This window comes from Colossoma macropomum, unplaced genomic scaffold (assembly GCF_904425465.1).
Source record: "Colossoma macropomum unplaced genomic scaffold, Colossoma_macropomum, whole genome shotgun sequence".
In the NCBI taxonomy this organism is placed as follows: Eukaryota; Metazoa; Chordata; class Actinopteri; order Characiformes; family Serrasalmidae; genus Colossoma; species Colossoma macropomum.
Genome location: NW_023494785.1, coordinates 2,364,479 through 2,377,545, shown reverse-complemented (window position 1 = coordinate 2,377,545; position 13,067 = coordinate 2,364,479). Strand labels below are relative to the sequence as shown.

Here is a 13,067-nt window from a genome sequence, read left to right as displayed (position 1 = left end):
GATATGTCGGGGATAGAGGAGGAAGAACAAGCCAAGGAGGACGCGCATATACAGTGTATATATGAGGCAACCATTACTTACATTATGTGTGAAATGCTGTTATTAAAATATACCCTTACATTTCAAAAACAACCACTGTATTCAGCTCACATTTTAATTTCTACACTTTTGTTTATTTTCGTTTAGGTTTGTACTACATTTGACCAGTCGGTAACACTTTACTGTAGGGTGCTGTTCATAAGGCTACATGACACCTATATATGGTTGTCATTACAACTGACATTACCCTACATAAATGCTTATTACAACAGGCTTCATCTGTCATAAAGGCTACTTTAGCTGAATTTCATCAAAATTGGCAAATGTAACCTTTATAAATAATGAGGCTTATTGGAACAAGCATTTATAAACAGTTATGTAGGGTTTTGTCAGTTGTAATGACAACCTTATATAGGTGTCATGTAGCCTTATGAACAACACCCTACAGTAAAGTGTTACCGAACAGTCATATGTGTTGAGTTTTCATGTTTTGACTGGCATCAAAGAACTTCTGTGACCCAGATGATGGCAGGTGGTTATGGGAAAGATGTGTGGCTATATGTGATACATAGAGTATGAACCTAACAGTGAATCAGCTCATAAAACAGTAAATCTAATTGCATAAATTAAAATGGGTTCGTGAAACTGCAATGTTGTAACAATGGACTGGTTCAACTCCTTCAAACTTCTTTGAAGTCTTTGGACCTCTACTCTCTGTGGTTCCTCGCTTTTCTTTGAGGACTGGTAACACCGAGGCCTTACATGGATTTCCTATCTACAGCACTGGACACTGAGAAGGATATAATTTAACACAATAATTCATGTTAGAGAGCGTTTATTTACTTCTTAAACAGACACATATTTGAAGATCTCTAAATGCTGAAACCTGCTAACATTACTCATCCTGTCTGTGACATTAAGTAAGGTAGCTAGTGTTAACTAGCTAACTACAACACTGGAACTTGACCCCTCCTCCGTGCGTGAAAAACGCCTATTAAGTCGGGAGTTGCTGGAAGGAAGCAGGTGTTGGTTTACTAAGTGAAAATAAAAATGTTTTCTGCTGCTCTGAATCCTGCGTACCAAACAACTTCAAAGACTGAATTTTGATTAAATTAACATTGTTAAGAATTGATGTTTACCACACTATTATAAAATGATTATTATTACGATTATTACTGTTATTACACACCAAAACTGCTCTATTCTTTATATTATTGAGGAGCTTCTACTTCCAGCATTACAGTACAGTGTTTTGAGTTGCAGCTTTATCACATCATTTTCTGCATTTTCTGTCACAAATAAACATTTATTTTGAAGCTATAAAGTAATGGTACAATATTAATCAAACCTAAAAAACCCAGACATAATGGTTTGCTTTAGCCTTTTATATTTAAAATATTGTTTCTAGTTTGGTTTTAATAACAGTTGTACTGAATGACTACTCAGCATTTTAAAGAATCGGTAGAAAATGTTGCTCTCTTAGCGGGACACTGGAGAGGAGACGTCTAGAAGATGTGGTTGATGTGGAGAGAGAGGAAATGTGGAGAGGACTTTAAGAACAGCAATACTGGGGAACATCTCAGGTCTTGACACATATGTACTTTCTGCTACAAGCAGTGTGTTCATTCTTCTTTTCTCTTGTTTTTTTTAAGGATTTTGTTTACAAGAGATGCAAATAATTATGTAGGAAAGTAAAAACTGCACATTTAAAAAATCTGGATAAGGCCAAAACAGTCCTATAGTGAACTTGTCCGAGCCTCAGGTCTTTACATTCGTCCTTACATCTGGACTTTAGGCTCAAGTTATTTGGCATTACTAAGAAGTTCTCCTTTGAGGAACATAACCGGCTTTGTTCTCTTTGGGTGGGTAGGGTGGTCCTCCCTCTCCTGGGCGCCTCCTGGGCATCAAGGTCATGATCGCTCTAGCGCAGTGGTAGCCAATATGGGCATCTTTTAGCTGACGTAACAGAACTGGTAGTTAGTGTAGTGTTCTTCAACTAGGATAATATAGTAACTATTTGGCAACAACTTGGCAACCATTCGGACAACATAGCAACCTCCTAGCAACACCATAGTACCCACTTAGGGCAGCAATCACCTAGCAACTATTTAGGATACCATATAGGACACCATAGCAACCACCCAGTAACACCCTAAACACTTACAAATGATGGTTCTTTAAGGGCTGTTTAGTATAGAAAATGGTTGTATATGGAACCATGTTCTTCAGATTGATGGAAAATGTGCTATAGATGGTGCTATATAGAACCTTATTGAAAAGGGTTCTATATAGCACCAAAAAGGGTTCTTCTGTTGTTTTGATGTCAGGCTTGTTACAACAGAAAACCCTTTTTGGTTCGATATAGATTATAACATTAGGCTAAACTATGGGAACAATCCCTGCTACATGGGAAGACTATCGAACTTTACCAAGAAGGAAGTTCGCTTCTAAGAACAAAGCACGTTTGTTTTCTCTGGTTCATACAGGCAGAGCAGGTCGTGTGGTGTTCCAGTATGATCAGCCATGTTAAAACAGGTTACCTAAGAAAGGTGCTGTAAGAAGACCCCTCTCTCCTACTTGTACACTCCTGTGCAGAACAATGGGCCAAGCCCAAAATCCTAATGGTTTTAAGTGATGGTTTTGTGCTGGTCAGAGTCCAGATTTAAACCATAAATATAATATTTGTTCACAAATTAAACACAAATTAGCTTAGCAGTGTTTTTCAGCCGTTTGAAGCCGTCAGTGCTGAGTGGATCAATACTGACTCTTCTTTGTATAAAAGATTGTCTGCAGATTATCTACACACTAAACTTCAACCTTTAAAGAAGTCAAAGTGAATCATTTGGCTTAATTTTTAATTCTTGCTAATTTACTGACTAATGATTTGTAATTAAGCGTAATGTTTTGCCATTTTGCGCTTGGCCCATTATTTTTGCATGTTCATGCAATCTACTAGCAATTCAAGAAGTTGGATGAATAAAATCTAAATCAGAAGTGTAAGACAGGTTCAGAGCTGTTGGCTGCCTTACTTGTCTTCCTCGTGCTCTTTAAGAGATTTTTGTTGCCACTGTAGGTCTAGACTGAATCATTAGTGGCTTGGATGCAAATTGCCATAAAGCTTAAATTCGAACTGAACTGGATAACTTGCCATGCTTAGAAAGATCACATAGTGTTCTCTCTCTCTCTCTCTCTCTCTCTCTGGGTTTGAGGTGAATGCAGCTCTGAATGAATTCTTGGATGATTAGAGAGTAAACCAGTTGGAGTGAAGCGTGCAAAATGTTAGCGTTACAAGGTTCAGGGCTGGTTAAAAAATATTCAAGGCTATATCTGTAGAACTCCAGGCCAGGCAACACTCCTAAAGCCCACTCTCATTTTCTGTTCTGACCCTAGACTGCACTGTAACTAGGACTGCATCAATACCGATACTGGTATTGAGTATCAGGCTGATACTGTGCTCATTTACTCAAACTCAACCTCAAGAAAATGCACCAATACCAACTGATGCTGTGTGACGTAAACCATTGGTCATTTTTTCTTGGCAGATTCCCACTAGACCTACACTGGGTGGTTTTAGCCTGTTTTAAACACATACAAACACAACCGCTTTCTCAATATGAGTGGAGACACGTAGGCTAGCAAAACAGAGGTGAAAAAAGTTGAAATTTGCTACCAAAGTCCATCTGTGCCCATTTTACTCTGTTTGGCTAAATCTAATTGTGAGGAATAAACATTAACACTGTGATATTTTATTTGATAAAATAGGTCATAGAGAGACCGTATTGTTCTACTGTGAACTTCACCGCCTGGCTTTGGCTTCAGTGCTCAGTGTGGTACAAGATAGCAAAGCTGCTCAGTTTCTCAGCATGTTTGCTCAGTACTCGGTGGTGTTTTGAATGAAGCAGCTTTATAGATAATTGTTCATAGGCAGAGCATCTGTAGAGGCTGTACTTCATTCTACTTCATTCTAATTAGTTTACTCTGTATGGCATCAGACTCGGGTATCGCGAGTAATAAATATATTGTTGTCTCCATTCTCCATCATTTGGACACAGTGGCTGTCCTTTACGTCACATGAAAATTTCTTCCAATATCAATACCAATGCTCTAAAATGACTTGGAATGAAATATCTTTACATTGCCTATCATTAACTTCCTACTGGCATCCTCTCCTGTAAAGGTACCAGTTTGGAGATGCTTGTTTTTCTTTGGACACTGATGGTATGTAATGTGCTCAGTCTGAAAAATGATATCTATGAATCTCTAGTCATAACACAAGAAAACACACAAATGCAGTGAACACAGTCCCGAGAACTGGAACTGAAAACCACAGACAGTTTCTCATGTCACTTACCCAGTTCTTTGCCAGCTGTTTTCTGAAAGAAAGATAAAGGACAATATTTCAATTATAAACAGTTCAAACCAAAGGCAAATTGTAACATATCGCTGCTGTCGGAATAAAACCTTCATCTCCATTTTTGTTGTTTTTCAGTTTTTGTCATAATTTGAAAATGCCTGTTCTCCTTTAAATTGTGTGTCAATTTCATGATGAACGGACCAAAAGAAACGACCCAAAATGACCCAAAATTAAAGTCTGGTTCCATTGATTTACAATAAAAGTAAAGTATATTTTTTCCTTCTCCTGTAAAGTTACCATTTTGGAGATATGTGGTTTTGTACCGTCAGCAGCAATATATTAAATTAACTATGCTTACCTAAAACTTTAGAAATGAGGGAGACAGGGAGAAGAATAAAGAGAGAGATGTTGATTTTTTCACACTTACTTTTTCGGCCATGATGCACCTTCTCCTCTGCAGCTGCTTTAAATTCTCAAAACTCCAAGCAAAACTCAAAATCCTTGCAGAACTGTGTGAAGTCCTCGTTTCTGAATCTGTTCTACAATCTGCAACATGTTCAGAAGGAACAGCCTTATGAGGAAATGATTGAAATGAAACCCTATGGAGTTGGCAAACTTTCAGTAGGAAAAAAACCTGAGTCACATGATCACACCTCTAGCAAAAGGCTCACCATACCTCAGTATATTAGAGCATAGCCTACGTCTGTCATCTGAAGAGCTGTTACAGTTTGTTCTACAATCCTGAACTTGCCATTCATGCTGCACATGTTATCGTAGCTGTGTTTAAGCTGAAACCTTCAGGTTGTAGCCTAATACTCATTAAAATACTTTGTTTTCTGGAGGTGAATATGTGACACTCTGGATTGATACTTTTTTTGCCTATTTTCTTGGAAGTGACCATATCGTAGTACATTTAATATGAATTTATGAGCACTTTGATTGCTTGACCTGGTCATTTGGTGGCCATTTAATTTAAAATGATGCAGTAAAATCACTTACGTTTTAGATAAGTTCAAAGTGCCACAACACAGGCTGAAGCATCACAGCTATACTCATATTATTGATAATAATTATAACATTCATGCAAATGGCAGTTCAAAGTGCCTTACAGACAGATGATAAAGCTTAACAGTATTAGAAGAAACTGAGTATTAATTTAAAATTGTATAAGATAATGAGTGTGTTTACATGCACTCAGTAATCTGATCATAATCAGATTTCTGCAGTTATCTGATTATTCAAACGGTCATGTACACACTGATAAAGAGGCTGGATTTTAGCTCAGTAATCAGATTTCTCAGTGCTGTAAACTCTTACTCTGATTTCTTTCTCAGTTTGCACATGTGTGAAAACAGACGGCGGTACTGGAAATAAGCGAGCAGCGTCGCCACAAGACGCAGCTAAACACTTTAGCGACACTGAAACCAACTACATTCTCAACGAGATGAAGGATTTAAATATTCTTCATCTTCTAGATGATGTATGTTCATATTTTCAGGTAAAGTGGCGCAATGTTTAAAAAAAAAGCCACAGCATGAAGTTTGAGATTTATGTTACGTCTTCTTCTGTGAGTTTATTGGCTGGTTGTAAAGCAGAAATCTGATTACTGTCTGTCTCATATAAACCTGGAGTTTCCTCATTATCTGATTATTCAAGTGCATGTAAATGTGTTGATCGGATTACTGACAAAATCTGATTTTCTGCAGTTGTCGGATTATTAAGTGCACGTAAACACTCAATGACACATCAGATTAAACAGATAAACGCCAAAGAGCCGTAGAGTTTTAGTTAAGCACTAATTTAAAGAGATACATTCTCAGATGTTTAATAAAGTGAGCGCTCTGATCTTGACTGTCTAATAAAAGCTGAACTGAGCTCCACAGTTTAGAAGCAGAATAACTGAAAGAGTCTCTCCACGTTTTCTGTGTTTTACTGAAGGTGTTCAGAAGGTCAGAATCTGCAGATCTAAGATCATAAACAGACAGACATTCAGGAGCTTTAGGGTCATTTAGAGCTTTAAAAACCAGCAGCAGGCGGTCAGTGCAGTGTGTAAACGGGGTGATATGAGCTCTCTGTGTTGGTGCTGTGAGGATCCGTGCTGCTGTGTCCTGTACAGGTTCTAGAGGATGGACTGTTTTCTCCAGTAAGAAGATCATTAAAGTGATCAACTCTGCTGAACCAATGCAGTATCAAGTTTCTCTGCATCACTCTGAGAGAGAAAAGAGTGATCTTTAGTGGTTTTCTCTTTTTTAGTGACCGCGTTTACATGCAGATAAAACAGAGCTCAGAGTCTAAGATCACACCCAGGTTTCTACTGCAGGTTTGGCATGTGAAGATAACGAACCGAGCTTCTCATTACATTACATGCCCAGACTTCACTGCTGCAGTTTACTGCACGTTTACATCACTGGTGCATGTAGAACACAAAAATCTGGCTCAACAACCTTCCTCTCTCTCTCCCACTCACACTGTCTCATCATAATTGTAGGTGAGCATATAGTAACAAGTATGAACTTGAAACCCTCAAACCCTGAAAAATGTGAGGAGTTGTTATACATATATATGTACACCGATCAGGCATAACATTATGAGCAGGTACTATTTGGGTGGTGGATCATTCTCAGCACTGCAGTAACACTGATGGTGGTGGTGTGTTAGTGTGTGTTGCGCTGGTCTGAGTGGATCAGACACAGCAGTGCTCTACAAGGTGGACTGACATGGTAGGAGTGTTTAATAGAGTGGACAGTGAGTGGACACAGTGTTTAAAAACCCCAGCAGCACTGCTGTGTCTGATCCACTCAGACCAGCCCAACACACACTAACACACCACCACCACGTCAGTGTTACTGCAGTGCTGAGAATGATCCACCACCCAAATAGTACCTGCTCTGTGAGGGTCCATGGGGGTCCTGACCACTGAAGAACAGGGTAAAAGGGGGCTAACAAAGTATCAGAGAAACAGATGGACTACAGTCTGTAACTGTAGAACTACAAAGTGCACCTATATAGTAAGTGGAGCTGATAAAATGGACAATGAGTGTAGAAACAAGGTCATAATGTTATGCCTGATCAATGTACATACATACATACACACACACACACACATATATATATATATATATATATATATATATATATATATATATATATATATATATGTGGCCAAAAGCACCTGATCATTAAACGCAACAATCAATAAACATATTAATTCACTATGCTTTGCACTGTATATGCACAGAATATCTACTATCCAAAAGTATTAGGACACCCCTCCTAATTATTGAATTCAGGTGTTTCAGCCACACCCATTGGTAACAGGTGGGTAAAATCAAGCACATAGCCTTGCAGTCTCCATAGACAAACACTGGCAGTATGGGTTGCACTGAAGAGCTCAGTGACTGTCATAGGATGCCACCATGAGCTTGCTTGTTATGTTATGTTATGTTATGTTATGTTATGTTATGTTATGTTATGTACTTTGTTGGTCCTACAAGGAAAATTAGTCATTTTGCAGCACCGCCTGGGGCAGTGGGGGTTAAGTGCCTGGCCAAGGACACAACCAGGAAGGTCATGAAAACAGAAAAATCTAAAACACACCAGTTAATCTACAAAAGTAGAAAACTCCAAGATACACATTACAACAACAACATCTAACACATTCAATTCTCAACTAAATAAAGGCTGTGAAGAGGCGCACAGCATACTGAGAGTTCTCTGCGGGCTCCTCTCCACTTTCACAGTTGGCCCAAACCTTAAGTCCAGTGGCAGCGCCACAGTGTGGAGTCACCCCCCTTTGTGGCTATAACAGCCTCCACTCTTCTGGGAAGCTTTCTACAATATTTTGGAGAGTGTCTGTGTGAATTTGTGCTCATTCAGTCTAAAGAGCATTTGTGAGGTCAGACACTGATGTTGGACGAGAGGGCCTAACTCACAATCAATGTTCCAGTTCATCCCAAAGGTGTTCAGTGGGGTTGAGGTCAGGGCTCTGCACAGGACACTGGAGTTCCTCCACACCAAACTGGTCAAACCATGTCTTTATAGAGCTGCTTTGTGCACAGATTTTAGACAGTGGGCTTTTGTGGTACCAACAATCCTTCAAATCCAGTTCCGAAAGGGTTGGGACAGTGTGTCTAATAAAAACAGAAAGCAGTGATTAGTAAATTCTGTTTGACCTATATTTAACTGAAAATGTTACCTTATATTAGGGCTTTGGTCAAAACAGCTTTTTTCCATCTTCATAATATGGCTCATCTTCGCCCCCTGCTGTCCATGAAAGACACTGAATCTCTGGTTCATGCTTTCATATCATTCTGCTTAAACTACTGCATCTCCCTTCTCATTGGTGTCCCTTACAAAGCTTCAGTGTTTAGAAAACTCAGCAGCTAGGATTCTCTCTCACTCTGAGAAATCAGCTGATATCACCCCAAATCTGTGCCAGTTACACTGGTTACCTGTCCCGCTTCATATCCTATTTTAAGTCCTGCTAACCTACAAATCTCTACATGGTCCAGTACTATTTAGCTAAATAGCTAGATAGATAGCTAGATAGCTAGCTAGCTAGCTAGCTAGCTAGCTAGATAGATAGATAGATAGATAGATAGCTAGATAGATACTTTATTGATCCCGAAGGAAATTTAGCAGCCAGTAGCAGTCACACATCAGAGGACAGTAATAAAAATAAAGGTGTAAACAATATAACAGGAAGAATAAATATAAAATAAATAAATAAATAAATCCTATTTACAGGCATATATACAAATAGAAAAATACGACAATCTGGAATAAGATCTATAACCTGAGATGAAAGTGGCAGTGCAATAATGACTGTACCAGGAGGCACAGATAACGGCATATAATGACCATACTGAATAAATATGTGCAGATATGTACAGGTAACGGCATATAATGATATATAATGATAATAATATGTGCAGATGTTGGTACCAAAATAAAGTGTCTAGGTGTGGAGTGTCCGGATGTGCAAGATACACCATAGTGGCTACCGAAAGGGCAATATGTACAGTAGGTGTTCATAGGTGCAGATGGATAAAATGAAACCTAAAGATTTTATCATGAGATAAACCTATGATTTAACATGAGGTTCAGATTCAGTCCTCATCTCTCCTCTTCCCTCTTCTCTCTTCTTTTCTGGCCTCCCTGGGAAGAGCTGAAGAGCCTAATGGCTCTGGGGACAAAGGATCTCCTTAATCTGTCAGTTGAGAAGCTCTGTGACAGCAACCTGCCACTAAACATGCTCCTCCTGTCCGTGATGATGGTGTGCAGCGGGTGGCCATCATCCTCCATAATGGAGAGCAGTTTGTGTAATGTCCTTCTCTCAGCCACCTTGACCACAGAGTCCAGTTCCACACCGACCACTGACCCCACTCGCCTAACAATAATAATAACAATAATAATGATAAGTTCAATTTATGTAGCTCCTTTTACAAACCCAAGGACACTTTATAGAGGTATGAAAAAAAATTCCATTATCATACCTATGGAACACATTACCGCAACCTCTCTGTGACTGTCCCTCACTTTCCTCCTTTAAAGCTAAGCTTAAAACCTCTTTTCTCAGCACTTTATTTCTTCTGCTCTATATTTTTTTTCATGCCTCTGTAAAGTGTCATTGGGTTTGTAAAAGGAGCTACATATATTGAACTTATCATTATTATTGTTATTATTATTATTATTATTATTATTACAAAGAAGTGATATTTGATGTTTTACCTTATAACCTCTGTTGCTTTTTTGTAAATATATGCTCATTCCAAATTTGATGTCTGCAACACATTCATAAAAGTTGGGACGGAAGCATGTTTATCATCACTTTCCTTTAACAGACCTTAAAGGGGAACTCCATCAAAAATTACTTAATCATTTAATGGTTTAGATGTAAACAAAATCATTCAGAGCGGTTTGGTGTGAAATGCGCATTTCTAGAGAAATTTACGAGTCAAAATAGTTCACCATTGTAGTACTAGGAACCAGACGTCCTTTTGTCTGCAATACAAATTTCACCATTTTATCTGCTGTCTGAAATGACCGGTGAACTTGCAGGTGTCTTGTACGCTTTAATATGTCACGCTGATAATGATAAAATAGTGCTGAGTTAAAAAATATATTTTCTTTAGGTACTATTTCTTCCTTACAATGCCCTGCATGTACCTCTCCGCCCTGCACGTGTTTTGGAGAGGGGTCTGACTGCAGAGTCGCAGATTTACCCACCAGCAGTTTCACTCCAGCACAAACTGGAATCACAGTAAGAAACGTTCGTGAGTGAGTTAAATTACTCATCGTTAGCCACCGTGCAGATATCACTGTTGGCCGTTAGCTTAGAACAGACCGTCTAACATGGGCCACACAATAAAAACAACAACAACCAAATAAAAAACAATCGACCTCACTGTCCTGTCCTACCCCATGAACTGGTAAGCAGAGTAGCAAGTAGTTTGTTGTTGATAATAAAGACAGTGGTTCTATATAGAACCATTAACAAAAAGGGTTCTTCTATTGTTACAAACTTGACATCATAACTATATAGAACCCTTTTTGGTGCTATATAGAAACCTTATCAAAAAGGTTCTATATAGAACCATCTAAAGCATATTCTCCATCAGTCTGAAGAGCCCATGAATCATGCAAAGGGTTTTTTGAGCGGTCATGGTTCTACATACAATCATTTATTTACTAAAGAACCCTTGAAGAACCATCTTTTTTAAGAGTGTACTTTCTCAAAAGTAGAATAAAAGTACAAGTTACGTTAAAGTAACTTTTTTGGTGGTGATAAGAACCAGGGGTCACCATGACTACAACACAAATATAGACATTTTATTTACTATGCAGAACCACCAGTGAACCTACACGAGTCTCCTGAGTTTATATGGAATGATGATGATGGAAAATAGTGGAAAATCTGAAATTATAAGTTTTCTTTGCCTGGAATTTATTTTAATAACTTTCTGTGAGGGAGCTTTTAGAGGTGGACGTCTGGTTCCTATCACCACCACTGTGAACAGTTCTGACTCTGTAAGTTTCTCTAGAACAGAGAGTTTCACACCAAACCACTCTGAACGACTCTGTTTACATCTCAACAGTTTAATTATGCAAAATTTGGAAAAAAAATGGTAGAGTTCCCCTTTACATGCTGAAGTGAAGAAACTAGTAGTGATAGTGGGAGTCCAGCAAATATCTATTGGTAGTGTGTTCCAAACCTATAGTGCAATACTACAACTACTACTACTACTACTACTAATAATAATAATAATAATAATAAAATTAATAAGATAACACGTTATTAATCCCCAAAGGGAAATTAGTGTTCCAGCAGCATACATACAAGACAAACATGTATCTATCTATATGTCTCTCTCTCTCTCTCTCTTTAAATATATATATATATATATATATATATATATATATATATATATATATAGCTATAGTTACTGTTACAGTGTTATAATAGTAATCTACAGAGGAAGTAATTTACAACTGCAGTAGCAGTAGTAATAATAATAATAATAATAATAATAATAATACATATTATCATCAGTTATAATTACTGTTGTTATTAGTGTTATTATTAGTAGTAGTATTAAAAACAGACCCACTTTACCTGAATGAGTGTATTATAACCAGCCTGCATCACAACTTACGTGTACAGTCGCTGTGTCTTTCCCGGAGGTGTCAGCCAATCAGAGCTCAGCCTGTCTCCCGTAGCCCCGCCCTCTCGGTTGTCTCGGTAACCGGGACTCGACGCCTGTCGACCAGCAGCAGCAGCGAAAACACGGAGGATCAGATTCATATGAGACTAAATCAAACACGGGCGGCTTTACTTCCCCTCTCCTCCGGGTAAACAGCTGACGGTGAGTCTAAATGAGCGCTTGGACTCGCTGCTGGAGCTCCGGCAGGTCAGAAGCCGGGGGTAAACTTTTCCCCGCTAGCAGGCCCCGTTATGCGCTTAGCCTGGACGGATTAGCAGGCTAACAGTGCCAGCTAACTTACCCAGTAACGCTAAACAAGACGGTCAGCGGTGTCCAGTGTAGTTTAACTTCACCGGTTAGGCATTATGTGGTCTCAAACGGCTTTATTTTCATACATATTCCCGTTTAAAAACACTAGCAAACGGCTGAACATGAATGACGCCGAAGTTGGTTTTGTAATTTTTCCGTTCCACCTTAAATTGTGCAGCAGTTACACAGTGAAGCTTGAGGCGCCACAGTGTAGCTGCTGCACCATTTAAGGTGGAACGGGAAGATGAGAAAAAGAAAAGCCAAATTAGCCACAAGTGAACCCAAATGTGAAGTATCTTTATGTAACAGCAGTACTGCTACCGAATAGCAGGTTTAACCGTTTAAATGTCATGAGTCTTTATTGATTTAGTGAATAAATCCATGTTTTTTTGTGTAAAATGTAGTATAATCTCTTTTCCCTAAGCTGTGGTCTCATCAGAGAGAGTCCTGCATAGGCTTTGGTCCATATATTCATGAATTACATAACTTCTGCAGCAACATATTTTCATACAACCACCTGTTTCATAAACTGGAGCTATCAAAGTTATGAAAAAACAAGCGTATGCTTTGTTCTTACTCTGGGAAAGAGGGGTATGTCAACTTTTAGGGGGGTCTTTGTTCGTCCACTGTTAATTTTAGGGGGTTTGTTTTCATATGTTCAC

At 38.6% G+C, this 13,067-nt stretch overlaps 1 protein-coding gene across 1 annotated transcript in view; it reads left to right on the top strand.

The window, feature by feature from the left end:
• The first annotated feature begins 12,145 nt into the window (after positions 1 to 12,145).
• Positions 12,146 to 13,067, top strand: part of ift140 (intraflagellar transport 140 homolog (Chlamydomonas)) — an 81,655-nt gene continuing 80,733 nt past the window's right edge. Inside the window, exon 1 of the mRNA XM_036581365.1 lies at positions 12,146 to 12,258. The gene's annotated coding sequence lies outside the window, so the exon portion shown is untranslated. The remainder of the gene's footprint in view (positions 12,259 to 13,067) is intronic.